This window comes from Arvicola amphibius, chromosome 5 (genome assembly GCF_903992535.2).
Source record: "Arvicola amphibius chromosome 5, mArvAmp1.2, whole genome shotgun sequence".
NCBI lineage: Eukaryota > Metazoa > Chordata > Mammalia > Rodentia > Cricetidae > Arvicola > Arvicola amphibius.
Genome location: NC_052051.1, coordinates 116,050,800 through 116,071,500, shown reverse-complemented (window position 1 = coordinate 116,071,500; position 20,701 = coordinate 116,050,800). Strand labels below are relative to the sequence as shown.

Genomic DNA, 20,701 nt, shown 5'->3' with positions numbered 1-20,701 from the left:
AACGAACACCTGTTTTTGACAAAGAAGCAAAAAATATCAAATGGAAAAAAGAAAGCATATTTAACAAATGGTGCTGGCATAATTTGATATCAACATATAGAAGAATGAAAATAGATCCATATCTATTGCCACACACAAAACTCAAGTCCAAATGGATCAAAGACCTCAACATAAAACCAACCACACTGAACCTCATAGAAGAGAAAGTGGGAAGTACACTTGAACACATTTGCAACAGGGGACCACTTCCTAAATATAACCCCAATAGCACATACACTGAGAAACCATTAATAAATGGGACCTCCTGAAACTGAAAAGTTTCTGTAAAGGAAAAAACACGGTCAACAAGACAAAACAACAGCCTACAGAATAGGAAAAGATCTTCACCAACCCCACATCAGACAGAGGGTTGATCTCCAAAATATACAAAGAACTCAAGAAATTCATCATCAAAAGAACAAACAATCCAATTTAAAAAAAAATGGAGTACAGACCTAAACAGAGAACTTTCAACAGATGAATCTAAAATGACGCTTAAGGAAATGTTCAACATCCTTAGTCATTAGAGAAATGCAAATCAAAACACTCTGAGATTCCACCTTACACCTGGAAAAATGGCAAGATCAAAAACACTGATGACAACTTATACCGGAAAGGATATAGGAAAAGGTAACACTCCTCCATCGCTGCTGGGAATGCAAACTGGTGCAGCCCCTTTGGATATAAGTATGGCGATTTCTCAGCACATTAGGAAACAACCTTCCTCAAGACACAGCAATACCACTTTTCAGTATATACCTCAAGAATACTCAATCATACCACAAGAACATGTGCTCTACTATGTTCACAGCAGCATTGTTTGTCATAGCCAGAACCTGGAAAAAAACCAAATGTCCCTCGACCGAAGAATGGAAAAGGAAAGAGTACTACACAGCAGAGAAAAAAACATAATGACATCTTGAAATTTGCGGCAAATGGATGGATCTAGAAAACATCATTTTGAGTGAGGTAACCTAGACCCAGAAAGATAAATATAATATATACTCACTCATAAGTAGTTTTTAGACATAAAGTAAAGAAAACAAGCCTACAATTCACAATCCCAGAGAATAGACCACAAAGAGGACCCTAGGATAGACATACATGGATCTAATCTACATGGGTAGTAGAAAAAGACAAGGTCTCCTGAGTAAACTGGGAGTGTGGGGACTATGGGAGAGGGGGTAAGGGGAGGAGAGGAGAAAGGAAGGAGAGGGGAGAAAAATATATAGCTCAATAAAAGCAAATTTAAAAAATTAACTCAAAATAGTAAATACTGTCCCATAGTCGCACTGATGAATATCTCGAATATCACCATAGAACCTTCATCCAGCGATGGATGTAGATAGAGACAGAGACCCTAATCAGAGCACTGAACTGAGCTCCCAAGGTCCAGCTGAAGAGCAGAAGGAAGGAGAAGATGAGCAAGGAAGTCAGGACCGCGGGTTGGTCCACCCACTGAGACAGTGTGCCTGATCTAATGGGAGCTCACCAAATCCAACTGGACTGGGACTGAACGAGCATGTGATCAAACCGAACTCTCTGAATGTGGCTGACAATGGGGGCTGACTGAGAAGCCATTGACAATGGTACTGGGACTTGTTTCTACTGCATGTATTGCCTTTTTGGGATCCTAGTCTGTTTGGATGCACACCTTCCTAGGTCTGGATAGAGGGGGGAGGGCCTTGGACTTCCCACAGGGCAGGGTACCCTGCCCTCTCTTAAGACTGGAGGGGAAAGGGGGAGGGTGAGTGGGGGAGCAGGAGGGGAATGCGAGGAAGGGAGGAAGTGGAAACTTTTGAATGAAAAAATAATTAATTAATTAATTAATTAAAAATAAAGAGGATATCTAAGGAAAAAATAATAAATACCTTTTTATGTAACAACACTTTATATATGATTTGTTCTAGTTAACATTTTTATTGCAATTGCTTTAACGATTCAAATCCTATGGGATAAAGACACAATTCAGTGTTAAAGTGCTAGCCTAGCATACCAAGGCCCCACACGCCAATGGAGGTGTATACATACATACATACATACATACGTATAATTTTTAATCCTGTGTCTGCTTCCTCAAACACACTGAGACCTGTCATCTCCCTTTGACACGTAGGAATCTCACCACTTCAGGAGAATGAGGAGGAAACCTGAACCAGGACCAATATCGGACCCCAACCCCTACAGATGCATGCTGCTAAACCTTCCGTGTGGTTGTACAGCTGCCCTGTGACTCTAGCACATTCTATAGATCCGAAAGAAAGCAAGAAAAGCCTGCGTTGCCGTCTCCAGGTATAAGCACACCTAGCTTCCTCCTCCAGCCAAAGACAGACAAGGGCAAAGTTCTCAGATCCTCTCAGACCGGTTCTCCTCAGCCCACAGCTTGACAAATTTCCATCGGAGCCAGAGCCGTTTCCCATAGTCACCAGAAGCAGCCCTGGCAATGTTTTGTATTGGGATTTTCTTAAGAAACCAATTCCACACATGGTATCTATAATGAAAACTCTCTGGGGCCCTTGTCAAATTTAAACACTAAACTATCCTTTAAGACAGTAATAAAAGCCAGTGATCCTTCCTGAGCCCTCAGCTTCTGTTTGGGCATAAAATCACCAAGGTGCCTTTAAGTGGCCTGACAGACAAGGCTGCTCAGAACAGCGTGCTTAACCTAATTCCACATGCAGCCTTCCTGCAGATTAGGCTAATCATTCAAATTACCATCCATCCAGGCTTCCCTCATTGAAGGGGAAATGGCATTAGGTTCAAACTCCCAGCGGAGGGTAATGGGAGGCATAACTGGTAACAAGGCCTGGATTTAATAAGATGGGAGAGGTTCTGGCTTCCCGGAGCAACGTGACCCTCTAAATAGAAGCATCCCTTCCCTCAGATGAAGGTCATTTAGGTTGTTTCCATTCCCCAGCTATTGTGAACAAAGCAGCAGTGAACATGACTGAAAAACTATCTGTGAAGTAAAGGATATTGTGTCCTTCGGGCATAGCCCAAGGAGTATTGCAGCTGGGCCATGTGGTGGATTCACTTTCTAGCTTTTTTTGAAGTGTGTGTGTGTGTGTGTGTGTGTGTGTGTGTGTGTGTGTGTGTACACACCAATAACTAAAGAAAAAGAGGCCATGAATTGGAGAGAAAACAAGGGGGACACACGAGAGGGACTAACGAAAGTGGAGGAAAATGAGATAATTATATTGTAATTTCAAAACAATTGTTTTGTTTTTTTAAAGCATCATTGACCTCAGCACTTCCTTCTTTAGCTCCCATTTTCTTCCTTAAGGTTAAGGGTGATAATCCTCATTTTTTGATTATATTTGCTTTGTCTCTTCTCCTGGGATGTGCGGTGCAATCTTCTCAGAGTCTGTTGCACAAATGACGAAGAGACATGATTTACAAATCCAGCCCTAGTGACCCTTCCAAGCCAGAGCTGGTGTATAGCGTCGCCAGGATCAGGGGGTGCAGCTGTCCTCAATGAGGAACTTCTGCGACTGACTAGATCCTGAACCACTAACCACTTTCCCACAGCTCAGAGGGCTGGGTCCTAGGCAAAAGCTGTCTGTTCTGCAACACAATAGGAGGCACACAGGGTGGAGGAGAACACCGGCTCCAATTTCAAACTGCTCCCTGGAGCAGATGCTTTTAGGAAGAGTCCAAACCTGACAGCAGGGAACTAGGCTTCTCTCAGAAGAGGGTCTCCGTCAGAACACAGCTCACTCCTGGCAAGCCTAAAAGTCCGAAGACTATGAGGAGGAAGGAAACTTGAGACTCTGGACAGGCCAGAGAGGAAACAGAAAGGATGTAACTCCAATGTGGAAGAGAAGGACCCCAGGAGCCCCTAAGCACAGGCACGGCAAATGTGACTGCATGTAGTCACGTTTTAGCCCGAACATGCCCTCAACCAGATCTCGCAAAATAAGACCTGAGCCATCACTGTGAGTAGGATCACCTCACCTTCCGCCTGACAGTCCCCTTCCTCCCCAACAGGACAAAAGAGTTATGCTAAGGATCACCTCAACAAAGTAGGAAAAAGGGAAAGGCGAACTGAATTTGGGCAAGTCTCCAGGGTGCACCTGAAAGGCTGGCTGGCCAGCAGCTGCCAACAAGGACGAAGGAACAGCAAACAAACAGCAGGGCCTCTGTGGGCCCTTCTAAAAGTGCTGCCCTGCCCGGTTACAGGCAGAAAGTAACCTGATTTCACTGCGCGGTGGCCCACAGCAGATGGAGAGGCTAGATCTGGGCCTGGTGGACGATGAGGTAATGAGAAGCGATGGAGTCAACACAGGGCTCGGGGCCAGGGAGGACAGCTGAATGGGATGAGAATTCCGGAGCCTGGAGCCTGGAAAGGCGCTTACCTTGAACCTGGCTGAGAAGTCTTTCAGGGAAACTACAGTAGACACCTGTTGTTTTGCTTGCTCGGGATCTGCGCCTGGCCCAAAGCGTGACATCTCCAGCTTATTTTAAGGGAACTGCCCCCTCTCCACTTGCATTCTATGAGACTGGTTAGAGAATGATCAATCCCAAACTCTGGCTTCCACCCCAGCCAGCTTTAGGTCCTGGGTCCGAGTTCCAACTTACCTATTTATTAGCTATGTTAACTGACCCCAGATGAGTTAGTGTTAGTCATTGGAATCGCCCCACAAGTGAGGGAGACCTACTATACACAAGCACTCTGCACACTTGAGACTCATCGATCCTCTGGACTGAGGTCCCTGGAATATGTGGAGGCTCCATACTGCTCACCTCCATTAAGACAGTCCCTCTGTGGTGTTTGGGACAATGATGAAGACATAAAGTAAGAATATTCAAGAATCACTGTTTCTTGCCTATTTCAACCGAAAAGTATTAGTGGTATCTTGATGTAAATCAGCATTCTAGGCATACAACTCTCAAAATGCATATTGCTGGCGCTCTCATTCCTAATGTACACATGATGCAACCATGCACATTCCAGTAAGAGCTGGTGCCTAGAGCTGGGTGTGTGCCATGCACCATAGTCCCTGCTCATATAACCTCGCTGGTTCATGTGCAGGCAGCTCAAGTCACAGCAGGAGCCAAACAGAGTCAGTAATGTTTACTTTGCTAACTGCTGTTGCAGAACGGCAGGATGCTGGCAGGGCAGAGCAAAGAGATCACTGCCTACATCCAAGAAATACTAGACCTGCTTGGGAACGAAGAAAATGATATGAAAGGATCTACAAACCTAGACCTTGGGAGATTACTCCCAAAACCTTCTACTGTTCAGGGCAGAGGAAGGTGCCCTTCTCCTCCTCGGGATGCCATGGCCTCAGCAAATATTCCTCTGCACAGAACTTGAGAGCCTTAAACCCAAGCCTGATGCTTCTTTAAAACAGAAGGTGTGTCATTACTTTTCACACACCTTACAAAGCCACCTTCACACAGCTTTATCAGTGATGTCACAGTCGATTCATTCTCCCTCCTGGATAGAACTTAACTGTGCGCACTTGTCTACACCCACATAATAAAGAACTCAAGGTAACCTTATAATTATATTTCATTTCGGTAATATGCTGTATTTCTGTGCCCTCAGAGTTATTCTAATTGCATATAACTACCCTTAGGAATTTCCTTTAGTCATGTCTTTCTCTCCAGATATAGAGTGACTGCAGTTCCTAAAAGTGGATTCTTAAGTTACGAACTTGCTAGGAGTTGGCCTCTCAGCTATAGAATGCATAAAAAAAAAAAAAACACCAATGTCCCCAGGCCTTGCTAAGGATTCCCTCCACTGCCCCATAACCCTGTCTGTGGAATTATTCTGAAGCCATTCCTTGAGTGGTTTCATCTCAAAACATACAAAGCTGCCTCAGACCCCTGGGCAATCACCTCCAAAATCTGCTATGCTGCCTTGTTTGGGCACAGCAACACAAGCCACCTTGCAGTACCTGAGAGTCACTGGAGAGGACCCATCACGAGAACTGAGAGAGAGAGAGAGAGAGAGAGAGAGAGAGAGAGAGAGAGAGAGAGAGAGAGAGAGAGAGAGAGAGAGAGAGAGAGATGGCTCCTGAAGGGTGACCACTTACTCTTTCTCTCCACCCACAAGTGAAGCTCTGAACAGCCAAATCCAAACTCTCCCCCATATATCATCTTCTAAGAAGATCAGCCGAGGACAAAGAAGACCCTCCCTGTCTTGCCACACAAGTTGGCACCTGCCTGTCAACCTCATGCACAATGTCTGTCTCCAAGCCTATCTGTTCCGTCCCAAGTGGCTCTTAATTTTGTCAGCTCATAGCCTTCAAAGCCCTCTATTCCAAATGGACATTACTATTTGCCTGGGTGGCTGCCCCAGCCTGTTCTCTGCCCTCCCCATATCTATTTCAACCCTTTGGCAAGTTCTCTGCCCAACTGTGTCAGACCTGTGATAGCTAGACAGAAGACTAACTGCCCTCACAAGGCCTGAAAGACCCTGCGAATGTGACCCGCCACCTCCTGCTCTGGGTTCCAGCAGAAGCCACTCTCTCCAAGAAGCCATCATTGGCTTTTCTAACCAACCTAAACCTGAACCTGTTTTTCACTTCCGGAATGAATACTATGCAAATCCCCCTTAACAGAAATTTTGTTCCTGTAACTCTGTGATGTGCCTTAAAGTAGAGAGTCCTACCCAAGCAGGTCCCTTGGTGCCTCGCTCCAAACTCAGCTCAAGCCTGGCTGTGAATGTGTGCTACAGAAAGAACAATGGAAGAGAACAGTGGAGTACTCCACAGATGTATCAGCCTTCACTGAAGGTGAACCTCCCAAATCCATGTTGGATGAGGGGAAAAAAAGATTAAGTAAGTCAGTAAAAGCTCTCTGGCTCATGGGAATCTGAATGGAGCCAGATGATGTGTGTGAATGGGCTTACCACCAACACAGAACCACCTCCTCTAATATGTCAATGAGGACAGTTCTCACAAGGCTGGAGGGAAAGCCACCATCAGCAGAGGCATGAAGCAAAACTCTCCCTCTACCAAGGACCTCAAGAGATAAACTAAAAGCAAACTAAGTGCCAATCACAGCCACATGCCAGCCTCTGTACATCCCCCAGCCTCCAGTCAGCAGTGAAAATGCGAGTTCTCAGAAGCCAGGGCCTTTCTCACAGACACCACACTGGAAACAGGGTTTTCCAGGCTCAGGCAGTGTTTTACACCCAGTTCAGTGTACTTAGCTGTAGAGAGAAAGGCTGATTGAATTTTGGCTAACCGCCATTTTGCAGCCTGAATCCCTCTATTCCATCAGCAAGAAGACTATGTTGAGTCTCAAAACCAATCACGAAAGCATTTGTCTAGATTCTGTGACATGGGGTGCTGCATATGTCCACTAGGTGGCAATCAACCACATCAGACAGTGTACCTAGGAAAGATCCTAGCCCTTCTGATGAAGACTTGCTCTCTGGAAAGGAAATACCTTGAGGATGCTTGGTCCTAACTAAAGGAGGACAGTGGCCTCCAGCGGGAAGAGATACCTGATACTCAGAGGGTGGGTGCGATCTGAAATATTCTGGAAGGGTTATATTATGAAGTCACTGCCAATCATGAAAGGCGTATTATTCTTCCAGGTTTAGTTAGGGTCAGCTTGGAACACCTCTCCTCTCACTGAAACAGATGACACACCCAGAGGCACATCAGCCAACCACGTTAAATGATGTGTACCCTGATTATACATCTGTGTGATTTTCCTAAAGCTATTTCTTAAATCTATATTGCCTAAATGAGGTCACAGCCAGCACTAATCCAGAAAAATGTGGTTTTGGACCACGGTATTAAGGCTAATAAAATGTTCAGTGTTGATTCTAAAAATGAATCACATGGAACAAAGGCGGACATGACTCTTCCCAAGAAGAAGGAATTGAATTAAATTCTACTTACATGGAAATACCCTTAAAGAAAAACAAGGAGTCTGAAGTCCACACTAATACACATCAAAATAGCTATGATTATGCAGTGATTGATTGATTTCTAACTGTATAGCATAAACTGAGTGAATAAATTGTTCCACCTACAAGTTAGGTATTTTTTTTCCTCCATTTTGCAGTTAGGTTTAACCTTTTGGAGGACTACAAAGTTAATGAAACTGTAGTATGAGCAATCGGGTCCTTCTTTGCTCTAATGCCAGTGTCTGCAGAAGCAAAAGGATGGTTTATATGTGTCCCATATCCTTAAAGGGAATTCAAGGTAGAAGGGTCTAATTTGTACATACAAAGTTATAAATTAAGTTAGCATGTGCTAAAGCAATCAGGGATTGGGTGGGGGGGGCAGCTATGAAGTACAAGTGGGGTATTATTTCAGCTGGGCCACTAGAGACAATGATAACACAAAGGGCAAAGAGAAAAACGGGGGTGGGGTGGCACTTCAACAGAGTCTTGTTTGGATATGCAGTAAGCAAGAGGTGTGGGGCAGGAGGCAGGCTCCGGAAGGTAATTCTGAAGTAAAGTGGAGCAAAAGAACATACAGAGGTGGGAGACCACCCAGAAGCAAACTGATGGTCGGGGAAACAGACAGAAGGGAGCTACAAAAGAAGGTCAGAATCAGCCACCAGAAGGGCTTCCATGTTAACCAAAGGAATATAGACTTTGTCCCTTGAAGAAACTGGAAACAAGTCTTCACAGAAGAGTGGCAAGATCAGCTTCAACAATGGTGAGACCTTTTATTAAGGAGCTGCCCAGACTGTTTTAGGACACAAACTCTGACTTATCTTGTTTTGAAACCAAGGCAAGGGAAAGACCTTGACAGAGGACACCTCACAATCTGGACCTGTGTGCACAGGCCGCTGAGAAGCCAATGAAGAGCGTGCATAACATCAGAGAAGCTCTGCCCCCTCCTGAAAACCCCAAGTCCTCTTAGGAGTGATCAGTAGCATAGCCATTATCACTGAGTTATGTGCATAGACAATATATATCTGTACTTCCCAAGTATTCTCAGGTTTTTTATATGCTTTAATAGGTTGAACTGTCACATTTATACAAATATGCCTATATTTGTACATTATTTATGTGCTTTATGTATTTTAATAGAAATACTAGTGTATCCCCATAATAATCCTTGCACATTCAAGTGCCTTTTAATTTTTGTAATATATTTTTGCTTGTGTATTTTATTTTATGATACATGTATCATGTATGCCTGCACACCAGAAGAGGATATCAGATCCCATCTAAGATGGTTGTGAGCCACCGTGTGGTTGCTAGGAATTGAACTCAGGTCCTCTGGAAGAGTAGCCAGAGTTAACCATTGAGTCATCTCTCCAGCCCTCTGACTGGGTTTTACATGAGAATAAGAGCATGCTGGGTTGAGGTTTGGGGGTTTGGGGTTTTTGTTTTGCTTTCTTTTGTTTTTGCAGGGGGTAGGTGGCACATACATGGTAGAAACAGGTTCTATGACCGAGCTATATCCACAGCCCAGAACATATTCAAAGACAATGTGTTACATAAAGTGCTTAGTAAACATTTGCTGATGCTGTGACTAGGGTATCAAGTGATTTTATCAATATCAAATCAACTATGCAAAAGCCATTCCTAAAGAACCCAGCCATGAAGCAGAGGCAGACACAGAGAAGTGGGTGCATTCACATGCTGTCCTAAGGTATGATAGGGCGGAATGCTGCTGCAAGAAAAAGTCCCTCAAGGAAAACTGGTATTTGGTTAGTTAAAAACAAAGAAATGTATTCTGAAAACTAACTCAGTGAGGGCACAAAAATACAGGGTATTTCCAGGATAGTACACATTGATTAATCAGTCAATCAGTTTCTCTCTCCTTTCCTCCCTCCCTCTCATACACACAAATTCTCTCATACATTCTCTCCCTCATATTCTCTCTTCCTCTCTCCCTCCTTCCCTCTCATACACACAAATTCTCTCTCTCTCTCTCTCTCTCTCTCTCTCTCTCTCTCTCTCTCTCTCTCTCTCTCTCAAACACACACACACACACACACACACACACCTCACACACACTTCGAGGGTCTGACTTGTTTGAATGCAGATGCAAACCCCAGGTCTCCTATTTTCCCAGTTCTGTGCCTTCGGCCAAATTACTCAACCTTGACAAGAGTCTATGAAAGTACAGGAAAACATGAACTGGCCTGAGGTATCCTGGGAATTAAAAATCAAAGAGCCTTGAACAGGGCAATTGAACACCTACCTTCCTGCCCAGGAGCAGAAACTGAGCAGAAGGTCTATCACTGGCAAGGTAGAGAGAAGAAGATAGTAAAAATGAACCTTAGGTGGCATGATAATTAAACATCTTTGCCTCGCTGAATCACCAGAGTGACCAAGTAACCCTATTCCAGTGAACTACTAAAAACTCATTTGAGAGTTTAAAGGTTTTCTTCAGATGCTTAGAGAATGTACAAACTCACAATTTCACCCCAGACGAAAAGCAAGGCGAAACCCATTTGGAGACTGTGAGTTTAGCACAGTTGCAAACTGATGGAGGATTCTCATTGGCTAATAAACAAACTGCCTTGGCTTTTTGATAGGGCAAGATTTAGATAGGTGGAGTAGACAGAACAGGAAAAAGGAAGTGAGGTAGATGGCTCAGACAATTGCCCCGCCTCTCCTCTCTGGGACAGTTGCCCTGACTCTCCTCAGTGAGACAAACGCCATGAAGCCAGCCACCAGGGCAGACGCAATGAAACTCTGGCCCAAGATGGACATACGCTAGAATCTTCCCGGTAAGGCACCACTTCGTGGTGCTACACAGATTATTAGATATGGGTTAGTCAAGATGTGAGTAAGAGGCTGGAACTAATGGGCCAGGCAGTGTTTAAATGAATACAGTTTGTGCGTTGTTATTTCGCGTGTAAAGCTAGCTGTGCGGGAGCTGGGTGGCGGGATGCAGCCTGCCACTAATCACTATAGCAAACCACTTGCCTAGCATGCCATCTCAGAAAAAAGAAAATAATGCAATTTTAACTCATTATTTAAAAACAAAACTAACTCAACAGTTTGGGGTATCTTCTTAAAAAACTGATCTAGTTCAAATGAGCCTTTAAAATGCAGGAGAGGTGGGTGGTGATGTCATCAAATCCCTTTTGTGTATTGCCTGGGAGTGGGAACAACCCTAGCCCCAGATGAGACAGATGAAAGGACCAAGTAAACATCCAAGGCTGGGGTGCTAGGCTTCCTAAGAAGGCCAGACTTCTCTGTAAATTGTCCTGAGACAAGCATAGTTTAGAAAGAAAAAGATAAACTAAGGAGAAATCATAGAACCAAGACAGGAAGATCACAAGTTCTAGGACAGCCTGGACTACTTAGGGAAAAATTGTCTCAAAGGTGAAAAAATAAGAACATACAGGTTAGATCAAGGATCTGCAGGTAAACAAATCAGACTAGGGCTGATGAGACCAGGGAGAGAAAAGAGTTCTGATGCCTGGCAAGACCAGGGAGGTGGAAGGAGTGGGAATGGCTTGAGTCTCCAGTCTTTGTTTTGATTGTGGAAAGTCCTTCCCTCCAGGGCAGGGTTTCTCAAGATTTCCTTCGCTGTATGCTGTGATCACCAGGGTATCCTGTCAATGCATACTCTACCAGTCCTACAGGTCTACATGGCTGCGTGAGCTCCCAGATTATGCCAGTGATGCTGCCCCAGGGTTTGGATTCCCAACTAAGACCTGAAAGCAAAGACGGAAGCTGTTGGCCCTTATAGCACAATGGTGACATACAAGATCTCGATAGGTTCTGGAAAGATGGATGCATGAGAAAAACTGCAGTAACAATAATGGAACCTGTATCAGAAGCAGAAATAGGAGGCATCTTGCACAGTCACTATACACACTAAACCCAGAGCAAGTTGCTACTTGACACACATAGCTGGGGGAAAAAAAAAAAAAACAAAAACTCATTTGAAAAACCAAGGGCTAATCCAGAGCTCAGAGATCTCACTGAAGAACCTTTTCTGTCTTTCTGTCTTTTCTTGGTGTTGAGGGTATTATTTTGCATATTCCTACAGCAAGGCACACCTCTTTATTGTTCTGAGAAAGCGGTTTTTAAAAACCTGATTGAGGGAACACAGGCTCTGTTAGTCTCTGCAAATAACCATAGCAACTAATACCACCCAAATAAAATGATGTCTTCTCAATGATGTGCTGGCTCAATTAGATTAAGAGGGTTACGTGTACCATCTGAAAATTTACGGTGATAAACTTCCAGCAAAAGCCAGACCTTCTTGGAAGGGTTTGTAAAGTAAAAGAAAAGCCTTGCCAATAAATTGAAGACAGGACATAGAGCCAGAAAAGATCCAGGCTATGAAGAACTGTAGCAGCCTACTGCTCTGCTGGCCACTGGCTTGCAGAGTCAGAACCCACGTACAAACTCAACCAAACTGCTTCACAACAGAAGGCCACCATCTCTACCAGGGACCTAGCAAGGAAGTGACATCTTGTCTCTTTTTGTGCCTTTTTTCATGAATGATGTAAATGGAAAACAAATACTGCTACTTAGAAAATTCTTCAGAGAGGTTCACCAAAATAACTGTAAAGCTTTTAAACGGCAACGAGGAAGACTGCCAACAGCAGGTTCGGGCTGATAATGGGTTTCCAGGCTTTAGGAGGATCTTCGCGGGATGCAGACCCTTCTCGAGCCAGGTCTTCATCCCTGGAGTCATACTTGAGAAAATCCAACACCCTTCAGTCTTCCCAGACACGCCCCCAGACGAGACCCACCTCTTCTAGGTCTCTGCAATCACACCTGCATCAAACAAATCCAGACAAGCAAGAACCGCAAACCACAAGTGGGGATGCCGAGGCCAGTCACCTCCCTGTTACCTCTCACGCTGTCCTAGCAGAGGACAAACAGAAAACAACAAAACACAGCTGCCCAGATAACCAGAGCCTAACTGGAACTCAGCAGTTCCTCGGGAACAGCATTTGCAGCAACAGCCACATATCAGAGGGCCCTCCTGCAGCTCCCATCAACAACCGAGAGGAACCTGAAAGTAACCAGGGATACAGCACAGGGAGTAAATTAAGGTCTTCAACTCTCCATGCCTATGCTGGGGCTTTGGAACAGGGTCCTAGGACGCAAAGACCCATCTCCTCAGGGCCAATGTACCCTGTTTCTACAGGTGACATGGAGCTACAAGGAGCGCTGCACCTGAAGGCTCCTCTGAGAAGAGAAATGGCACATGGAAGAGCTTAGCACAGGGCCTGGCCTGCAGTAAGCACTCAATAAACCAGGGGGATTAGTATCAGACAGCTTTGTGTAATGAGGCCATAAATAAAGCACCAGGCCGATTTCTGTTCATAAAGAGGTCCAGCCAGCCACCCAGCGGCCTCCTCTCCATTTGAAGGGTCCCACCACACTGACTTCTTGCCCTCCTTCACTCAGCAGGATGCATCAACCTAATCCCAGGCATAGCTCACATCCTTCTCAACACATACCAGGCAACAGCTCCCAACACCAGAATAAGTTCAGTTAAAAAGAAAACTCCATTGTCTCCCCCTGGACTCAATAAACATTTCCTGAAGAAGAAAAAAAAAAAGCACTCAGCATTCTGAACAGAGCCACACCTAATAACATTCTCAGAAATCAGTTCCACTTCCTTCTCTCCCTTTTGATGCTGACGTTATCCCATGTCCCTGCTGCTGCTGCACCTCAAGGGAAGCTTTGCTCTGGTGATGAAGTAAGGAGGTCCAGGTGGGCAAATATCCGCGTTTCTCAGAGATTCCCTTGGGAGCCTCGTCTATGCAGTACTCACTCGCTCGTGACCCAGCACTTCTCAGAGCATCCCCTGCTCCAGCCACCACACACTGGGAGAGGCCAAAGGCTAGGGTTTCTCAAACCACAGCACCACTGGCGAGGCTTTCCTGCAGAGCCCACTTAGCCACCTCAATCCCAGGGTCTAGGGGCTGTGATCAGACGTCTGGGCTTCCCAGGAAAGGTTTCATTTAATTTTTTATATTATAATATAGTTACATCATTTCCCCCTTCCCTTTCCTCCCTCCAATCCCCACCAGGGACCCACACACACCTTGCTCTATTTAAAATCCATGGCCTCTTTGTCTTCAATTGTTGTTACATGTGTATGTGTGTCTGTGTTTGTGTGTATGTTCCTAAATACAAAAATACAACCTGCTGTGTCCATATAATGAATGCTACTCGTATGTATGTATGTATGTATGTATGTATGTATGTATGTATGTATCTGCACATTTTCCAGGGCTAACCATTTGGCATTGGGTAACCAATTGGTGGGCTGTTCCCTGGAGAAGACTGTCCCACTCTCTGCATTTCTTGGTTCCTGTGGTTCTCTGCCTAGGGCTGAAGACACTGGGGTTGCCCCACCCACATCAGCAAGTCTGCTGGTGTCATTCCTGTTCAGGTCATGTCGATGAGACTTCACAGTTGTAACTTGATAATTTCTAGGAAATGAAAATCTCACAGCAAATCCCTGTTCTTCTGGCTCTGATAATCCGTGTACCCCTTCTTCTGAAATGACACCTGAGCCTTAGGTTCAGGAGCTGTGCTGTAGATGTATCCACTGGGACTTGACTCCACACCTCTGCATGTCAATAGGCTGTGGCTTTCGGTAATGGTCTCTATCTATTGCAAAGAGATGTTCTGTTGATGAAGGATGAGAGCTACTCTTATCTGTGGGTTTAAGGACAGATATTCAGAATGTAGTTAGGGATTAGATGACTTAATAAAGTGGTGATTTACTTCACTATTCCTGGGTAGTTGGCCTGGTTTCCAGAACCGGGTATGATTTCTGTCTTTCTGAGCAGGTCTCCAGTCCAATTAGAAAGAGAGCTGTTGGCTACTGCCAATGAACTGCCAATGTGCCACAACTGTACCCTTGGGGTTATTGTGCCATAATGGTGCCAAGCAGTTTCATGTTTGCTAAAGTTCAGGAACTGCCATGCACTAAAACTTCAGAGCATCTAGTACCAAGCAGCAATAGTGAAATGGTTGCTGATTACAGAGGTGGAGATCCTGAGGCCAAGGTCATCCTTGAACAGCTGACAGAGATCTGCAAGTGTTCCAAGAACAGTCAACTCATGCTCAAGACGAAATAAACCATGGAGATAGCAGGGGTGGGAGGAGGGGATGCAATTCAAGTGAAAACTTACAAATTCCAAATCTAGAAAAAAGGGAGGGAGGGAGAGAGGGAGGGAGGGAGGGAGGAAGGAAGGAAGGAAGGAAGGAAGAAAAGAAAGCAAGCTCTGAAGAGGGGCCAGATAACTCAGCAGGTAAAGGCTCTTGTCACCAAGCTTGACTGCTTGAATACCATCACAGGAACACATGGGAAATGAGAAGTGACTGCTGTGTTGTCCTCTGACCTCCATGTATGTACTATGACATATGCAGGCACGTGTGCAGACAAGCCAAACTGGTGTGGCAGGTCCTTCTATGTGTTGCTTTTATTGGTTAATGAATAAAGAAATTGTATTGGCCTGTTGATAGGGCGGAACTTAGGTAGGCAGGGAAGATGGAACTGAATACTGAGTGAAGGGAGACAGAGAGAGAGAGAGATGCCATGGGACCACTGGAGACAGACTCTGGGGATTTTACCTGGTAAGCTACTGCCACGTGGCGTACACAGATTAATGGAGATGGGTTAATGTAAGAGTTAGCCAATAAGAAGCTAATGGGCCAAGCAGTGAGTTAATGAATACAGTTTCTGTGAGATTATTTCAGTTCTGTGTGGCTAGGATGAACAAGCAGTTCCTTGCAACACCAAACAAACAAACATAATCAATCAATCAATAAGCAATGTTCTTCACTGTTTCATTCAGGTCAGCAGGACCATGGCCCTGTTCGATGCCCAGTTTCTAAAGCTCAGCACATGGGACTGGGAGCTGAAAAATGGCTCAGTGCTGGCTACACAAAAACCCACTGGGAAACCAGACTTCTCACAACATCCAGCTGCCTTTGGCATCTGAAGGACTAGGTATGCTTGAACCACAGGCCCAGCTGGAATTGTCAGAACAGGCTCTGCCCCAATCACTTATCTCTGACACACAGGCCCAAGTGAATCTGAGAAATAGGCTCATAGGAAAGCTGAAAATGGAAAGAGAGCCTGAGGCATAGGCAGATAGTGTTCACAGTTTTTCAGGAACCTGTGCTCAGAAGTGGATGCTTAATCTACTGCTGTCATAGCTGTCTTACAACTTCAAATATTTTTATTTTTTAACTTGTATTTTGTAAATGAAGTCCAGCAGGATACAGAGCACATGTGTGAACATAGATGTGTACAGTTAAACGTTATAGTACTCCTGGATACATAGTGCTTTGATGCCCACAATTATGGGGCAGTCGTGAGGTGCTGTGTGGTAACTTAGAAATAAAATAAGTACCGAAGAAGCTTCTACAGCTGTAGAAGCAGGACGCTGATGGTCATGAAAGGCCACACCTGCTCCAAGAAGGCAACAGCATTTGAAAGGCCTCGGGTAACCCTAGGACCTAACAGAGCCTTATTTACGCCCACTTCCCCACCCACACACACAAGTCTGGTGTTGATGCAGACCATGACAAGGGACTGTAAAGGCCAGGCAACCCATGGTGCCTTTCCTTTCAGTCCCTTCTTTCTCATCAGTAAGCTAAGAGAGGGCAAGCTGGGAATGTGCAGGCATCGAGACATGCAGCGCTTCCACTGCTATTGGGACTAAGCACACGCAAAGTACAAAGTACGGCTGGTATGATTTTGATGACGTTGCATTTGAGTCATTTAAACTTACATTTAAGATCAGCCCTGTAGAATATAAAGATGAACAGGAAATGCATACTAATAATTTAAATACTCCTTTTGAGATTACAAATTTTTTAATTACAAAAAATTACAAGTCAACAGGAAAGAAGCTTTCTATTTTAATATCTTTTATAGCATTTATGTCTGAATTTTTTAACAAGGAGTCACGAAGATTATATGTCATAACCTAGAGATTTCTTTAATAATACCTCAGATAAAACTCCCCTTCTCTCCCATCGGTACTTTCAGGAGTGCCACCCTTGAGACGTCACCATCTCTAGCCAATTCTTATCTAGCCAGCTATCTTCCTCCCCCACCCAAGACATCTCACTCCAGTCCACAAAACGTGCTATGCGGAGGGCAGACCTGATCTTGTTGCTGCTCCTCACCATCACCCTTTCCAAATGTAACTGTTCCCTATCCCTTCGAGACAAATCTGTCTACAGGACCCATTAGGCTGGCCCTCTGTCTGTGGCACAGCTCCCAGGCAGCATTCACATTGCTCCTTAAATGTGTCAGGAACCTTCCAGCCACCTGCCTGGCCTTCTCCCTCTTGGAGCCCTCATCACCTCCACCCATGTCTTCTTCAGAGAAACTGTCTCTTCCATCCCCTGGCATGAACTCTCTTTATCCTTATAACCCTCTCCCACTCTTGTCTGAGAGTAAAGGTTTTCTTGAATTGGGTAACCATTTAATGTGTACTTTCCTGGTGCCACTACACACTCCAAGAAGCCAGTAGCATGCTGCTTTGCTCATCAAAAGGAAAATCATCACAATCCTAGCATGCAGTGAGCTTCCAATGATGTTTTAAACTGCTTACAATTACATTTATTTCTTATTTGTATGTGTGTACACATGCACAGGTGGGTGCCAGTGCCATGGCACGTGTGTAGGAGTTGAAGGACAACTTTCAGGAACCAGTTTTTTTCCTTGTACCATGTGTTTCCTGAGGAAGCAACTCATGGCATCAGGCTTAGTGCCTTTGCCTGCCGAGCCGTCTCTCTGGCTGCCCAACAACATCCTTAAATTCTAAACAGGTACCCGAAAAGAATGTTGACTTTCCAAGTTCATTCAGTAAAATGACAAGCCCTGTGGTTTTCTTGTTACAGAAAGAGAACACAGAAAGAGAAAGCGGAGTTACAGAAATAGAGGCAAAATAGTCATCCATTCCTTCAGGACACATAAAACAATCAGAACCCATTTCCTGAGTTTAGTCCTAAAGTCACAAAACATGCGTTCCCCTCTCACTTGTTCTTCACCCCACACGATCCTTCTGATGTTTCCGAGACACCGCTAGTGCGATTTTCAAGCCACTGTGGCTACAGCCAATGACAGGCCCAAATTTACCTTGAGTAAATGGAGTAGATGAGGACAGAATTTTAAATAGCTAAAATCGTGGAAAGCGGTGCCAATTAACATCAAGTAAATGCAGAAGTCATCCTTCCTAATACATCATGTGTCACTTGAAGGAACACACCCATAAGTATGCCCTGTGGGTAAGTGTTTCTCGATTTGGCCTTTCAGTTCACCTGAATCAAGGCATCCCAAGTTAATGAATAAGAAATCTGAGAATCAAATCTACACTCTGCCTTTTAATAAGTTCTCCAGCTGATTGTCAAGCAGATTGAATTTCTATCACAGGAAGACACTGCACACAAGTCTAAATACCAGAGAACTGGAAGAAGCTAGCAACAGGGAACCTGGGAAAGGAGGGAAATAAGAAAAGGAAAGCAATGGCCTCTGATGGACGGGAAAGTCCCTGGCAACACGCCTCCAAGACAGCAGCAGGAAGCTGTTCCCACAGAAAAGAAGGACCATGGAAAAAACCCTAGGCCATTGTTTGCTGGGTCATTAATTATTTTGTTCATGTTACACTCATGGGCATTTCCTCCTATCTCAAGGTGCACTTAGGAGAGTTAAGAAATCGTGACATGTTCCCCTTGCTGCAGGAAGGCCAGGGTGAATCTGACAGGGCAGCTTCTCACGTTCTTATGGCTACTTTGGGGTATTCAACAAGCAGCCTGTGCTCATGCATCCTGATCGTTGTCAGGAATTCCTGCTGCCGTTGTGGCCAGCCTCTCTGTCTATCCAGCCTTTGGCCAGACTCCCTACACCCACCCATCAGAAACTGAGGAATGAAAAGATTACATCCTACACTCAGACGACAAGACCATCCAATCCACAGCCAAACTGTTGCCATCTTCAGAGCTGGGCTGAGCAGATTTGTCAAACATCGCCATAGCTGTGCTTGCTGACTGTTAATGTTCTCTCTTTGAAGGAGGGGATAGAGAGTCATGGGATCTTCACTGAGTATCCATCATCCCTCCCAACCAGTTGTATGCAATTCTGCCCTAATTGCACTTCATCTCTGGGCCTCTTGGAGGTCAGAGTATATAGCTAGAGAAGGATAAAAAGAGGCGCTCCCTCAACCCTGTCATGGGAAAGCTATCATCCCTGTTAGAAGCAAACCTCCCAGTGTGGCTGCTTTAAGGGTACCTCTGCCCCATGACCCCTCACCCACTGCTCTGTAAATTAGCCTAATGAACTCACTAATCCCCCCAGGAGACTTTTATGGAATCAAACCTTGGTTTGTTATGGGAACCTTAGGAGGAGAGGTAAATGCTGTTTATGTCTTTCCTGGGGAAGGAATTTTAGCAATAGTTTACCCAAACCTGCCAGGTGACTTTATTTGGAAGATTCTTTGACAATGTCATCAATTACAATTCAGCCACACTAGATAAAGATGGGCCCTAAATGCAATGACTAGTGTCCCTGTATAAGAAGAAAAATAGAAGGAGAATGCCCTTGAGTGCAGGGGCAGAAACTAGAGTATTAAGAGCTAGAAGCCCCAGGAGCACCGAGGCCGGCCAAAGCCACTACAGTCTAGGAAGGTGAACGGAACAATCCTCTCTGGGATCTTCAGAGCAAATGTGTCCAAGCAGACACCCTGACTTCAGATTTCTGTCCTTAGAAAGATGAGGAAACAAACTCGTGTGGCAGTCCTAAGAAACTAATAAACCTCCTTTCTTAAGAACTTGGGCTTTAAAGTCATATTATTACTAAATTTGGCCACTCTGCAATAGCAAGAGGAATCCTTTCTCTTCCTCCTAAGGGGCTTCGCCAGCCTCATCTGGAGCCCCTGGCCATGGTTCTCCACTTGCAGGCCTGACTTCTTCCCCACACCAGTGCCTTCATAAGCTCTTCCTGGACCTGAGCGTCCTCTCCTCAACCCGGATGCAACTGAAACCTAGCTCCCTCCATTCAGGAAACCCTATAAGGTGTGGCTTCACAGACATGGCCCGAACACCCTTCCACTGGTTCAGGCTAGCCTCTGACGCAGCTGGACATCTCCCTGAACCTGCCCTACTTCCTCAGTGTGGGCAGCTCTAAGAGAGCTCGGACAAAGAAGTCCCACACAGTGGCACCGCTAACTGTCACCAGGGATCAGCCCATCGGAGTAAATACAGGCAATACAGATGTCCTTGATTCTTCATGACTGGGCCAGAAATACAGCCTGTCTTCTGTAAATCTTCTACAGCAATGAGAATACTGTTATTAAAGAAATGGACTATACTACAAAGATCACTCATTTATTTTGTTACTCATTCCAAAGCCAGATAAGAAGAAGAAAGCCTATGAGGTCGTATGGGATATAAGTCACTCATTAACAACCTCACATCAACGCTGAAAAGCACGGTACAATCTTGTTCAAAAGCCTGTTACCTGCTAAATTCTATCTAATGCACAGTTCCAATGTCTAGACAATCTAACACAAAGACAGGCACTTGGTGATGCTTGATAATGTAGGTGGAGAAAGAAGTACCGACTAGATGGAGGCGTGGGTGGGTGAGTGGACGGACTAGGGCCTCAGACAAAACAGGAAACTGTTAATGATGCATAGATGGACAGATGGAAAATGGATAGATATGCAGGCAACAAAGCACCTGGGATGATATGATACACACACACACACACACACACACACACCT

General features: G+C 44.9%; 1 protein-coding gene across 4 annotated transcripts in view; it reads right to left on the bottom strand.

The window, feature by feature from the left end:
• Arhgap26 (Rho GTPase activating protein 26) overlaps positions 1-20,701 on the bottom strand; it is a 394,170-nt gene that overhangs the window by 284,021 nt on the left and 89,448 nt on the right. The gene's annotated exons all lie outside the window — the stretch shown is intronic.